General features: G+C 38.7%; 1 long non-coding RNA gene across 1 annotated transcript; it reads right to left on the bottom strand.

Moving 5' to 3' along the window:
* Positions 1–3,906: 3,906 nt before the first annotated feature.
* Positions 3,907–13,069, bottom strand: LOC112988840 (uncharacterized). Its single transcript, XR_003260639.2, has 3 exons — positions 11,917–13,069; positions 7,226–7,449; positions 3,907–5,161 (listed from the first exon to the last, which is right to left on the bottom strand). It is a non-coding gene; the product is annotated as an uncharacterized LOC112988840 (long non-coding RNA).

Raw genomic sequence — 13,069 nt, 5'->3', positions numbered from 1 at the left:
GTCAGCTTAAACGCAGTAGGAGGTGGTTGCACGCTGGTTCAGTCAAAGCATTCAAACCTGAATATTTCCTGCTTCCCACCAAAGTTTTGAGTTTTACAGGCATTACAACTTGAAATACTATGCCGTCAGCAAAATCGGTAGCAAAGGCTTCTTCTATTAAATGGAAATAAGGAGTCACAGTTTTTGAATATCACTGTTAAAATACATTATCACCAGCTGTCTTTGCTTATAAAAACCTATAGTTCTTGCAAAGTATGTCTTCCTCTCCCCGCAAACGGGTAAAGCCCACAAATGCTTGTAGAATAAGAGAACAAGCGTGGGCCTGAGGAAGTCAGCTGTCTGCACCCCCTTCCCTCTGCCCCCAGACTGCATCACCCACACTTTCGCTCTTTCTAAAAATATGCTCGTCTGCTCTGTTCCTTCAGTCTTGCACACATCTCACAGGATCTTCCCAGATTACTTTCCCCAGTGTTTTATTATTCTTCCTGTTAGAATTACTTTTCTCATTGGTAAGTGCATTGCTTGCTGTAGCCACCATCCTTGTGGAGCACCAACCATTTCCTTTTTCTCTGCAGCAGCCTTTTGCATCTCTGAGGACAGTTTTATGTCCCTGTTCTACTAAACAGACTTACCTGTTCCTCTAGATCCAACATCAGAGACACCGGTTATTCTTGCTGTCTTCTGTAGCCAGTACTATAGCTTGTAAGCTAAGGGTACAGTGAGGTATGTAACACAGGGCTCCTTAAACCAGTGCAAAGAGCTGTCGTCTGCCTGCAATGCTGACCACCTATTCCTACATTTGCTACTGTATTTCTACTCCAAAAATAGCTAACTGTAGGTGTGCTGAGAAATGAAAAATTCAGGCGTTTCAAAAAATTGTTGTCTCAAATGTCCTTTTCTAATTGTTAAAGGGTTTTTTTTTTTGCCCTTCAATTTTTGCCCATCAATTCCTTATGCATATTAATATATATTTTCTAAAAAACATACAATTTTTTCCAAGTTTTTATTTTCATTTTTACATCTTCTCCAGTAATAAGCACTGACAACTTGGTGAGAAGGAGAGAGGCGATATGGCCATTTGTTCCAAAATGGGTTTTTTGGATGATCTGAGGAACCAAACTGAAACTGGGTTTGTGGCCATCATCTCCAGGGTTTGGATACTAGACGAGGATATATGCATGTTAATCCCTTCCACCTTATTTTGGTAGGTTTTTAGGAACAAAAAAAAACAAAACAAAACAAAAAAACCAGACGAAAATCAACGATTCTCCCCAACAGAAAATGATGTAAGTCTTGTATTCACTGTGTCTCAGTTATACCCATTGGCTCTGTTACGTCATCAGCTTAAAATACTCTTAAGTCTGAGATTCTGATAAATCCTTGAAAGTATGTTAATAATTTCAGTCTTTAACAGAAGAATGAATATAGCTATATTTTCAGTGATCACCATTTTTAGTATATGCTTTATAAGCAATATCCTTATACTTTGTGCAGAACTTCAAAAGAACTCACAGAAGACTAAAAATGTTCAGGGTTGATGTATTACAACTTAATTTAACTCAAGGGCATATAGTACAATAACTAGAATGGGGCTTCAGTGCAGAAAGACATTTGAAAAACAGTAGTTGTTCACCTACAGTCAACAGGAAAAGAATGTTTGAAAAAGATGAAGTATTTGGAGAGAAAACAGAGAAAAAATATTTTACAAGAGGCTTTCTAAAGAGACTCTTGCTGTCATGGAAAAAATTGTTGCAAATGCAGAGATGGATGTTTGGTTGCAAAAGCATTAATGGGGATTTCCTGCTGGGGGTGATCAGATGAAGGAGTTAGTTAAAGAAAAGCTGCAGAGCTCTTCCCAGATGCATTTGAAACCAGTTAGTGTGCAATGATGTACTCAAAAGCACGTTCAACAAAACAAATGGCCATCAGTTTTGCCAATTAAATGTTTGGTAGTGAAACACAAAATTCATAGAAATGTTGTTTGGCTTCAAATATTTTAATCAAGTCTAGCCTTAGGCTGGACGTCATGACTAGGCTGTAATTCCTCAGCATTTTTTAAACGTATTGCATTATTGTTCTTTTTTTTTGTCTGATACCAGTGGCATATAAGCTTCACAAGGGGAGTGTATGCCCTGTGTATACTGAGGGCTTAAGCCACAGGGAGGTGTGGAAGAAAAGACTATTTCAACTGCTAGTGTAGCTACTCTTGAGCTCAAATGGCAGTGCCAGCGTTCAGTGGTTCGATGGTAACACAAAGGTTGGTCTTTAATAAATGGATTGGGAGTTTGAGTATCCTGTAGCAGAGAGTAAAAATCTATGTACTAAATGTTATATAGATTATAGCAGAATATATGCACAATCCCCTCCTGAGGGAGAGTGGAGGAGAAGATATATTTTATATCTTGCAGTTTGTTGCATTTTCTGGGTTTTTCACCCTAAAACCACCAGAGACTTCCAGTGATCATTCTCAAATGTCAGTCTCATGTCCCAGGAGCATAAAAAAAAGAAACCTAACTGTATATTTCAGTTCCTGCAGTCATTAAAGCAGGAATCCTAGCCTGGGTGAAAAAAATATTGCTGCTTTGGGGATTGCTAACTATTCAGAGAATAAATCTGCTTGTGGATTATTAACTGGAAAGTAAAAGCCTATTTGCAATGCATGAACAATAGCTGCTTTTTATATTGGTGCGGTTTGAGTGTCTGCAGCCAGAGATACAAACATTTGTAAACAATCCGTGCATACAGCTTCATTTAGTGTTCCTGAGAGTTACGAACTGACGCCAAGAGGATAATAAATAGACCCGCCGATTTTTTTTAAAGGCGGTTTTTGCTTGGCATGCAGAGAGTTTCAGTAAAACTTCTTAAAACAACAGGGTTTTATCATCTGAACTGCAGTAGGTGAAAAAATAGAGCTCCTGTTGGTAAAACTTTCCAAACGATAAAACCAGAACGTCACTTACAATGTACTGAAACAGGGGTAAAACTCACTATATCTGAGACTTGTGCATCCCACAACCTCACAGAGGAACTGGCAAAAATGCTATTTTGGTATTGCTTTAGAAAGAAAACTCTAGTGATCACGTACTGTGTTTGAATCCTTGCAGACTGCATAGTCACCTTGGAGGGCAGTTTATTTACAGTTTAACATTAGTCCTTATTTACAGTTTAACATTAGTTCTTCCCACTGGAAACCTCAAATTAAATGTAAGGTCTCTGAGCTTCTGTTATTCATAGGAAGGAGAAGATTAATGTGCATTTTGTATTCTTGTTACCAGCAGAATGAATCTGTGCTGCTGGTTTGCACCCTCAAAAACATATGCCATGTCAAGGGCAAAGGGTTTTTGAGCATTCATGCGAAACTTTTAATTCATGCCTTCACAGAATCCATAGCGCAAATGACTAATATATTCTAAATTTCAGTATTGTTGACTGTTCCGTTCCTCTCACACATGCTGGTCGGCCTGGATTTGATGTAGGTGTAAGCAGCAACTGTACTCTCAAATGTTTGTGCATACCTGAGAGTGTTGCAGAGTGAACTAATTTGACATTTTCAAGAATGGTTAATTGTGAGCATTTCGAGATCTCTTTCAAGGCCTTACCCAAAGCACATTGATTTTCCATTGACTCTTGTTGTCCTTAGTAGACTGTTGGGCAGTCAGGATCCTTCTGCTGCTTACCAGACACGTTTCTCATTTTGTATCTTCCTGCAATACCTCAGCAGTTGTTTTTCCTGCCATCTGAACCTTCTACACAGAGTCCTTCAAGGGAAATAACAGAATTGTATCAAAGGAAATAAAAGATTTGACATAATCCTGAGACATGTTTTAGTTAAACGTGGGCAATTTGTCCTAGAGCAATTCTGTATCTGGAGGAAAGTATATGGCCTTTGTATACCTGAGATGATACTCTTGTCTATCCTAAAAAGCTACGAATCTGTTAATTAAAACAGACCTAGTGATAGTAATAATTTTACTGGACTATTAAGAAATAATGATTTTTTATTTGAGCTTGAGTCCTTCACAATGACTTTCTTCAAGCACTTGAAGCTTCAGTTGCACAAAATATTGCTAACACACTAATTTTAACTATAAATATTTTCTTTAAAGTTACTTTTCAAATGCTTTTCAAGTACTATATGCAAAGGTAATATTAGACTTTCTCAGTTTACAGTATTAGTTGCTTATATGTATCTATAAGATGCAGACACAATATCTGGTAATCTGCTTTCAAGCACCAATACCTTTTTTGAAAGATATACTTTTATATCTACCATGTACAGTTCACAAAGAGCAAAAATGTTTAAATGAGTTTAATATATCAATTATTATGAATGATTTGCTCAACACTATATAAAACAGAGGAACATTCTTAACCAGTTAAATCAAAGCTCTATGAAAAGCAGTGAATATGTATTTTTTTCTTCATTTTGCTTGGCAAACTGCCTTAATTACTTATTGGGCCTTAACTTCGCAACTTGTCACATCCAACCTGACAATAAAGGGCTGTGTCTGGGTAGAAGACAACACTTTAGCATTCTTGGGAACAGGGACCCAAATTGCAAAAACCAAGTTTATCCTCTTAGAAGTCCATCTGGACACAAATCAAGCTTTGAACTGTGACTCCTTTGTAGGTTCAAAGCCCCCGGACTAGACTAGTCAGTGTGAATTTTCTAGCCCTAGGAGGTAGGTCCACCTCTTTAGGTCCACCGTTTAGGTCTACGTTCTTGTTCAAGACCGCTCTTCCAGTTGTACGGAGGCAGCCGGGACTGCAGACACCAAGTCTTTCAGAGGTCTCGTGTGTGTATGCGATCTGGGTGCATGAAGCTGTAGCGCTGCTTGCACAGACTGCAGTCGCACCTCGTGCAGCAGCTGCTCCCACCAGCCAGTACCATCTTGGTGGAGCTCTGCCTGGCCTTGGTTTCCAGTTCTTGTTCTCCCTTGGAGGTTTCACACCTGCTCAGAGGGGAGAAATAAGGACCAGTACCTAAATGCAAGGATGGGTTGTGGGCTGCCAAATGCAAGAGAAGTTTTCAGTTTACCACGCTGAACGGTTGCGCAGTCTACTCCACAGTATTCCAGATCTCCACGTGTCCCAGGGGTATTCACACTGCATATATGAAGAATCCTTGTAAAAACACTTTATAATCTTGGACCTGTAGTGCCTAGAAAAATATGGGGTTGGTAAGGACTGCATAACTGAGCTAGTAGCATTGCTACCTGACTTTTTCTTCTTTTTTTTTAGCCATAATACCTGTGTCCCTTGCGTGACGTTTTACACTGCATGACCATTTCCCCCCCTTTATTTGTCTTTTTACATAGCTCTAACAAAAATATTACAACTACAGAAGAAACACAGTAGTACAGAATGGAAAAATGAGTTCTTGTTAGTCATGCAGGTATATCTCACTGGGTAATTGAGAGCACCTCTTCCTGCCTGCATGCAGAGCTTCAGAACTGCTTTCACTGCTGTCCCACTATGTAAGAAAGCATGGTTATAAAAGAGGATTCAGCTTCACAGCATCATATAAGCTTAAATTTCATTGATAGTAGCAGCATGAACAAGAAAATGTGGGGTATGAGGAAATACCACAGGGAAAAAGGCATGGGAAAACAATTCCTCAAATGTAAAAATAAAAAAAAAACACCCTACTAACTAACATAACAAATTACTAAACTGAGGTTGCAAGAGAGAACACTTCAATCCCACAAGAAGCAATTAGAAGATCCTGCGGAAATACTGCATTAGAAAGATGAGTCTCCAAAGTAATGAAGTGCTTTTTCCTCATATCTTTTTTTTATTGTTGTTCACATGGAATTCATCTAACTGCATATTCTCTCTGCAGTGTTCAAATGCTGCTTCCCCCTTTTAGGATGATTATCTCACCTCCATTGTAAGGAGGTATGAATAAGCAAAAGCTTTCAAGGCTGCTGAAAAGTATGAAGTACTTTTTTTTAATTTCTTTTTGTAGAACACAAAGCCTGTAGGAGGGAAATTGCAAAATATTGTTTTTCTCTAACATGCTTTAGAGAAGTATTTGGTTTATTTACTCATATCCCACCTGAAACAACCCACAGATTCATTTAAATAAATAAGCTTGCACTACACAGTAGCTTTTTGTGTGTGTGTGCAGTGGGTAAAGAGAGGAGGATGGAAATTCTTTCTTGTGCCTAGTGGGTTAGGGCATACTTGGGCATTTTTTTTCGGTTTTTACTGTTTCCCTTCTAGAGGAGGTTTTGAGCTGAAAGATTTGGGGAATCTCACAATCCAGTGTACTTAGTCCTTGGTTTTAGACACTTTATCATCTTCTAGACCAGTTCACATGTGGTTTAAAATATATCTGTCATTGTAATTCTCCAGCCACAGTCACTTGGAAGCAGAAGAGGCCTTTAGATCATTGAATCTGTTACCTGCTGTCATGCCCCTAGTGATTACTGTTCTTTTTGGAGGTAACTGGAGACATATTACAAATCCAGATTAATAGGCTTTATGATCAATCAACTCAGCGGCACATACTTGTCCTATTAATAATGCAAATGTGGTAGGATTATTGAGTTATGAGTAGCTTATACACAAATATTAACCACTAATACACTTATTAAAGCTGAGTAAAGTATTAATTAGCTTTGATGCAGCCTGGACTGCAGAGTAGTAGATACTTTTACCAAGGCCTGCTCAAATTGATTAGTGTGATCCCATGCTGTGCACAGTGTTTCCACAACAGAATTGATCTTTTTCCTAGATTAAAACAAACAGCATTCTAGGCCACATTCAAGGATGCTTCTGACTAATCCTGGTTAGGGAAATAAATCATAGCAATGTCTTGCTAGAGAGTTTTACCCTGTTTGGGATCTTATTCTGAAGGGAACCACTTTGAATTTGATGTGACTACTTTTAACCCAAAACAAAAGTAGAATAAGAGATCCTCTCTTTTCACTTTGTATCATGAAGGTGTATGCGATCTACTAAAGTATGATTATTCCCCACTTCCTAGTATTCCTGGAATGCTGCTTCCTAAAGTGATATTCCTGTTCTGTCCATCTTATTTATTGTGAAACCTTTGGCTTTGACTTTTCCAAGCCGCAGGTAAAAAAGCCTCTATATAGTCATGTCTACATTGCCAAATGCCTGTAGTTTATGCATGTTATTAAGCCTAAGAAAATGTGTCCCTCAGCACCCAAAGTCATGCAACTTAACAGTGGCAAAAAAAATAAATCTCCATACTCACAAGTGAGTGCCATGCAGAGATGGGTGTGCTCAAGTTCTGAAAAGGGCCTTGATCAGGGAAGACTGCGGTTTCCTCCCAGTGTTTTCTCTGACCGTAGATGGCTCCTTGTCCCCATAATATTATCTCCTTCCTCTGGCTTCTGAAAATGCCTTTCATTTGTAGCACACTGCTGACAGTGAGTGGCAGTTGTTCATTAACCGGTATCTCTTCCGATCTTGTGTGAACTAATTGTAAGGAGCGTAAGGATATTAGAATAGTGAAGAATTGAGGGCCAAGAGAAGGAAAAGTGCAGGTCAAGATTGCATTGGGTCATCAGAGCTTACGGCAGTATTTCTTCCAGGAGATGTGAAGGTCTAAAAGTCAATTGTTAAAAATAAGGCAGAAACAAAACTGCTAATATCAATTCAAAAATCAATAGAAATGCCTATTTTGATACAAACTTCTATAGCCATTTCTAGGGAAAATACTTACCTTATGACATGACAGGCATCTTTATTGCATAGGTTAAATGAGGCAGTAAAAGGTAAAATATTGCTAGCATATTGCAGTGTAGCAGCTGAAGGAAGAATAGACAAATCCAGGCACAAAGCTAAGGAAGCAAAAAAAAGCCCCTGTTGAAGTAGATGCTTACAGTGCAAAGCTGATGCTTGAAGAGAGGAACATGCAAGGAAATCAAAAGGCATCATTTATCTGGCTAATGTTTCCCAGAACTTTGGAAGAAATAGAAATAACATTATTAAAATCATTCATTGCAGATTAGGAGTAAAGTGTTGTTCCTCATGCCTGCATTACTTTGACTTATCACAGCAGGAGATTCCTTATAACCTTAGCTCACTATGAATACAAATCGTTGGGTTAATAAATGGATCACTCATGGTTAAAAATTCATTTTTGAGAGCAATGAACTGAAGGCCATGAAAAAATTGTAAATCAAAATATACACTTCAACAATGTCCTGTTGTGTCAATGCGATTTCAGTAACTCATGATGAAAAGTTAGAAAAACTTGAATGACAGTTGTGGGAATAAAATTTTTCGCATTTCCTGTCTTTTGGAATTTAGACTAATAGGCGGATGTAGCATGAAAAGACAAACAATGATAGGAAAAAAATAGCTGCATTGGCTGCATGTAGCAAACAAGTAAGATATAGGTATCGTTATAAATCAAATCTACAGCTAGAGCACAGATGGATTAACAGGTGGTGAAACAACAGCTGACATACAGAACGCTGATGGCAAAGAAATACGACCAGGTTGAATAGTTTGGACAAGCTTTAATTCAACATAGCACACTTTTGGAAATTGATGGCATTTAAAATACTTTAGGAACCTTTGTCTTCCACCACATCACTTAGTAGCCCCGAGGCCTGAGAAGGGACTAAGTCTAAACTAACTCACCCTGACTAGTTGTTCGGATAGCAAACAGCAAAGCTGATCCATCGCTCTCATTCAGCTGCGGTATTTGAAGTGGTTGTCAGGATCAAGTTCTCATGTTGTGGCTGCAATCAATGTGCTAGAGGTCTCATTTAGGTTTGGTCTAATTACGCCATAGTATTTTCACAGCTCTTGATGCACCACCAGCTCAGAAGTTAAAATGCTGAACTACTATAAAGCAAAGGATTCATTGTTATGCAAAGGTTTCCACTACTTTGGGGGTTAGGGGTATTGGTGAATTCCTTATGGATGAGGCCAAAAACAAATGTTAGCCTTGGAGTAGATTAAAGGCAAGTAAACAGAGCAGCAGAAATATCAGTCATAATAATGAAGGTGGAGGTAGATGGCAGTTCCAGATTGGTAACCTTCATCAAACAAATGCAGGATGAGATCATTTGAACACAGTCTGGAAGAATTATGGAATGAAAAATAAGTTGAGTAAATCAACAAGAATGTCAGGTGATATTCAGAAGTGAAGATGGAGGTTTCTTTTTTAATTTACTGAAAAGGCACATTCTATTCTCACAAGGATGGAGCTATAAGGACTCATTGACAAGAAATACTAGTGCATACACACCTCCACCCCCTCACCCAGAGACCTGTTCCTGTCTGCACGGCAGAGAGATTTACGAAGAAACTTTTTGTACAACATATGAATGCGCATGTGCACACTCACATTCAGAGCTAAAATAATTGCCTCATGTGCAAAATAGATTAAATCAGAAAGCAATGGAATAAGTGAGACTGAAGTGTTAGGTCTGTACCCTTCTTATGCTTTTAGCTGTTCAGAGTACTCTTCTGCATCCTTCTGTGAGCAAACTGCTTGCCTGCTCTCCAGGCTCTTAAAAGGAAGGATTGATTCAAGGCTTTACCCTATGCAGTTCCAGCTGAGACATTCAGAGTGGGCAGGCAGCACATGAATGTTTTTTAAAATAATAATATTCCATCACTGATGATACCAAGTAAAAGTAACAAGCAAGAGGGTTTGTGGTTTATATCATGTGTCATGATTCTGATGGAAAAGTGAAAGGGACACTCAAGTCTCTACATGTTTCTCCTGAGAACAGCACTACTCTCCACTCAGCTCCAGATTGTGCCCAAAGGTGTATTTTCACCAAAGGAAAATGAAAGAAGAGTCATGTAGACAAGTGGGTACTTGTAATCCCAGTAAAGACAGTAGCATGGGCATACCAGACAAGCTTTCAATCTCTGCCTCACTTGGCTAATTTTCCGTCTCAGTTTTGAAGGCTGTCTTGACTCCTACACTATTTAAATCTGCTGTTTAGGTACCACTAATAATTTTTAAACCATTGTTCATCTGCTGCATAAACTTTATGTTTATGCATATCTAAGTCTTCTGAAATATCTGTACCATCTGTCACAGTCTAAGAATTACCATTCTAGTTATGACAAGTAAAGGGATAGAGTCGTTTGATACGAAGTTTATGCATAGCAATAGTCACCCATTCACCCAGTATACAAATGAATCTGCCACTAGCGGATTTGGGATAACCAGCAAGTCAAAGGTTTGGTTAATCATATACATAGAGGGACAAGAAAAATATATTGAAACTGTGTGGGTAGTTTAAAGGGTGGGTATGAATGATTGTATTTGAGATGGAGAAGCTAAGGATGAGCTCTTAATTGATGATGGTAAAACAAGATCCTTTTGGAGCAGAGTGTGGGATGAGGGGAATGGATTATTTATTCCAAACAGTGGATTATGCCAAAGCAAGATTTATCTCTTGCCTTTACATATTTACCTGAGTAAAGGCAAAAAGCAAGACTTAGTGATCCAAGGGGACTGTGGCCCTCGTGACTACCGGTTAAGGCACCCACATTGGAAGGGAAAAAATACGCTTTGCAAGCACTACTCCAGTGAGTATTGAAGACTTTATGGCAGTGGAATAGCTTCAAAAGAAGCACTGAGAAATCCTCCCTACAGGATAACAGGGGGCCTAGTTCAGAGAAGACATTCAGAGGCAGGAATTCAAACCTTCTCAAGCAGAGCGCAGAGCTCAACCTCAGTCTGCCACTTGCCAGGTCAGTGATGCCATTAATGGCCTTTTAGGTTGTTGGTGGGAAGTACCAGAGGGGGTTCTGCTTTACATGAAGTCCAGACCATGTCTATCAGCTTGGGTCCTTCAGGCAACACAGCTGGGGGAACGCTGGCTTTGTCATCTGGTGTAGGACATGGGCTCATCTGCCTGGCTGACGCAGCAGCCAGTAACTCCAGGGCTTGGTAACATCTGAGCCAAGGTTTTGAGGACATTCGTTTAAACATTTGCATCAAAAATCCCAGTTACAGAGACTGAAATACTCTGGTGGATCTAGCCCATGGCAGTTAAGCAATACAAAAAATTACCGTTCTTTGGTATCTGTAAGTAGCACATGAAAAAACCTAATCAAACAGAAACTGCTGATAGAAAGTTTAACTGGGTTAATACAGTTATTATCTAAGACATGCTGCAAGCTATAGACGGATATTTTCCTCAATCCGTTCATTGTTAATGAACATCCAAGCTAGCAAATTAAAATAAACCCATTTTATCACTCAGATTTAATGATTTCCTGCTGGGCCTTTTTAATGTTCAGAATTGGCCTTTGAAATACTTGGCTCGTCAGCAGATTTGCCCTCAGTCTTTCACTTTTTCTTCACCAAAGGTTACTGTGAAACTTTCACTTTTTCCTTTCAGATATTTATATATAAAGATGACCACTACCAGCATGAACAACTTTTACCTCTTCTTGAGCTTTGAGTTTGCAATGCTGTTTGACCATTGTAAGCCCTAGAGTATTGTAACAAGGTGAACATTCAACTCAAGACATTTCAAATCTAGGGGAAATGAACTTGCTGATTAACTGTGGGAGTGAAATTAGTGGTTTGGTGAAGCACTGTGATAACAGCAAATGAAAATCTGTCCCAAAATATAGTAAAGCCTTTAAGAAATAAAAGGTCCCTGCTGAGACATCAGCTTTCTCTTTCGCTATAGTGTTTAATCTTTTTTGCCCAGTTCTTCTTCTGGGGTGGAAGGGACAAAGATACAAATTTCACAGTGCTGTCATCATCATCACTAAAGCGCCTGTATTAATCTAGACTTGTGTGCTGTATTACTGTTAGCAATAAGAATAGTTAACATTCCAATATCACTTTCCATGCAAGGATACTGAAGAGCATTGGAAACATTAAGCTTTGAGGCTGGTAATTTACTAATGAGAAAACTGATTCAAAGAGAAATTAGGACCGTAATCTCTCACCCGTTGAAGCCAGTGGGAATCATTCTGTGATATCCTTGGGCATTGGTCAGACTCTGTGTAGCCTGTAAAAGGTCACATGAGAAATCACAGCAAAGTTAGGCATAAAGTCTGGTAACTTGGGTGCTTGTCCAATAGGAGGAGAAGAATTTCCCCTTATCCTTTATATCTTACATCCCTTTTCCTTAACACAGTCTCAAGATACTGCAATACTTCCGATATTTGAGCCGGAGCATACTGACCACTTCAGAGCACTTTCAGCTCAGATGCAGCATCACTGGTCTCATCCCTGGACCTGAGCTAAAGCCCTAGCTAAAAGTGAAGCTCCAAGCAGATTTTGGAAGCAAAGATCTCTCAGTCAAGTTTCCTACAGAAGAAACTCAAGCCACTCCTACCAGGCTGAAGTATGAAAGCCTTTGTATCCTATTTGCATGCTCATAATTATATTAAGTACATTTGTACAACTGAAAGCTATTCCTCATTTTGTATAAATCTTTCCAAATTCTTGGAAGTAGTTAAACCTTAACAAAAAGCTTCTCTGTACTGCTAGGAGAACTTTCATTGAAGTAAAGCACCCAGTTTTCAGACCAATATAATGACATTGAAGAAATCGCAATTAAATTCTTTAAACTTGTTATTTTTAAACTTGTTATTTTAGATGTAGTAGTCTCCAAGGACCTGATCCAAAGCAGTATGTACTCAGCAGGAATCTTGTTGGCCTCAGGGCTCACTTGAGGTTTTGCAAAATCCTCTATCTCTGGTAATATTTCAAGCAGTTTATTATAGAATTTCTTAATGTAATATGCATTGCTTGTGTGGCTAGAAACCTCTATATCAACAGTCTAGATAAATGCCAGTACTGCTACCATAATACACTTCAACAGAGGTAAGAAATATAGTGCTGTATTTACAAATTTGATCCATTCAGGGCCTAGGGCTGTAGTAACTTAGATATAGGAGCATTTATGCACAGAACCACTGGAGCATACACATGATTATTTATCAAGATGGTCTGTGTATAGTGCGAGTATTATGCATTAGCACCTACTTGATAGAATAGGAATAAACATTTCATAAAAGAACACAAAGGACACTGAAAAAGTATATCATGAACACGTTTTTATAATGAACCCATGGACTATTTATGTTGTACATT

This window comes from Dromaius novaehollandiae, chromosome 12 (assembly GCF_036370855.1).
Source record: "Dromaius novaehollandiae isolate bDroNov1 chromosome 12, bDroNov1.hap1, whole genome shotgun sequence".
In the NCBI taxonomy this organism is placed as follows: Eukaryota; Metazoa; Chordata; class Aves; order Casuariiformes; family Dromaiidae; genus Dromaius; species Dromaius novaehollandiae.
Note: the sequence above shows the minus strand (reverse complement) of the source record. Positions and strands in the feature narration are given on the sequence as shown.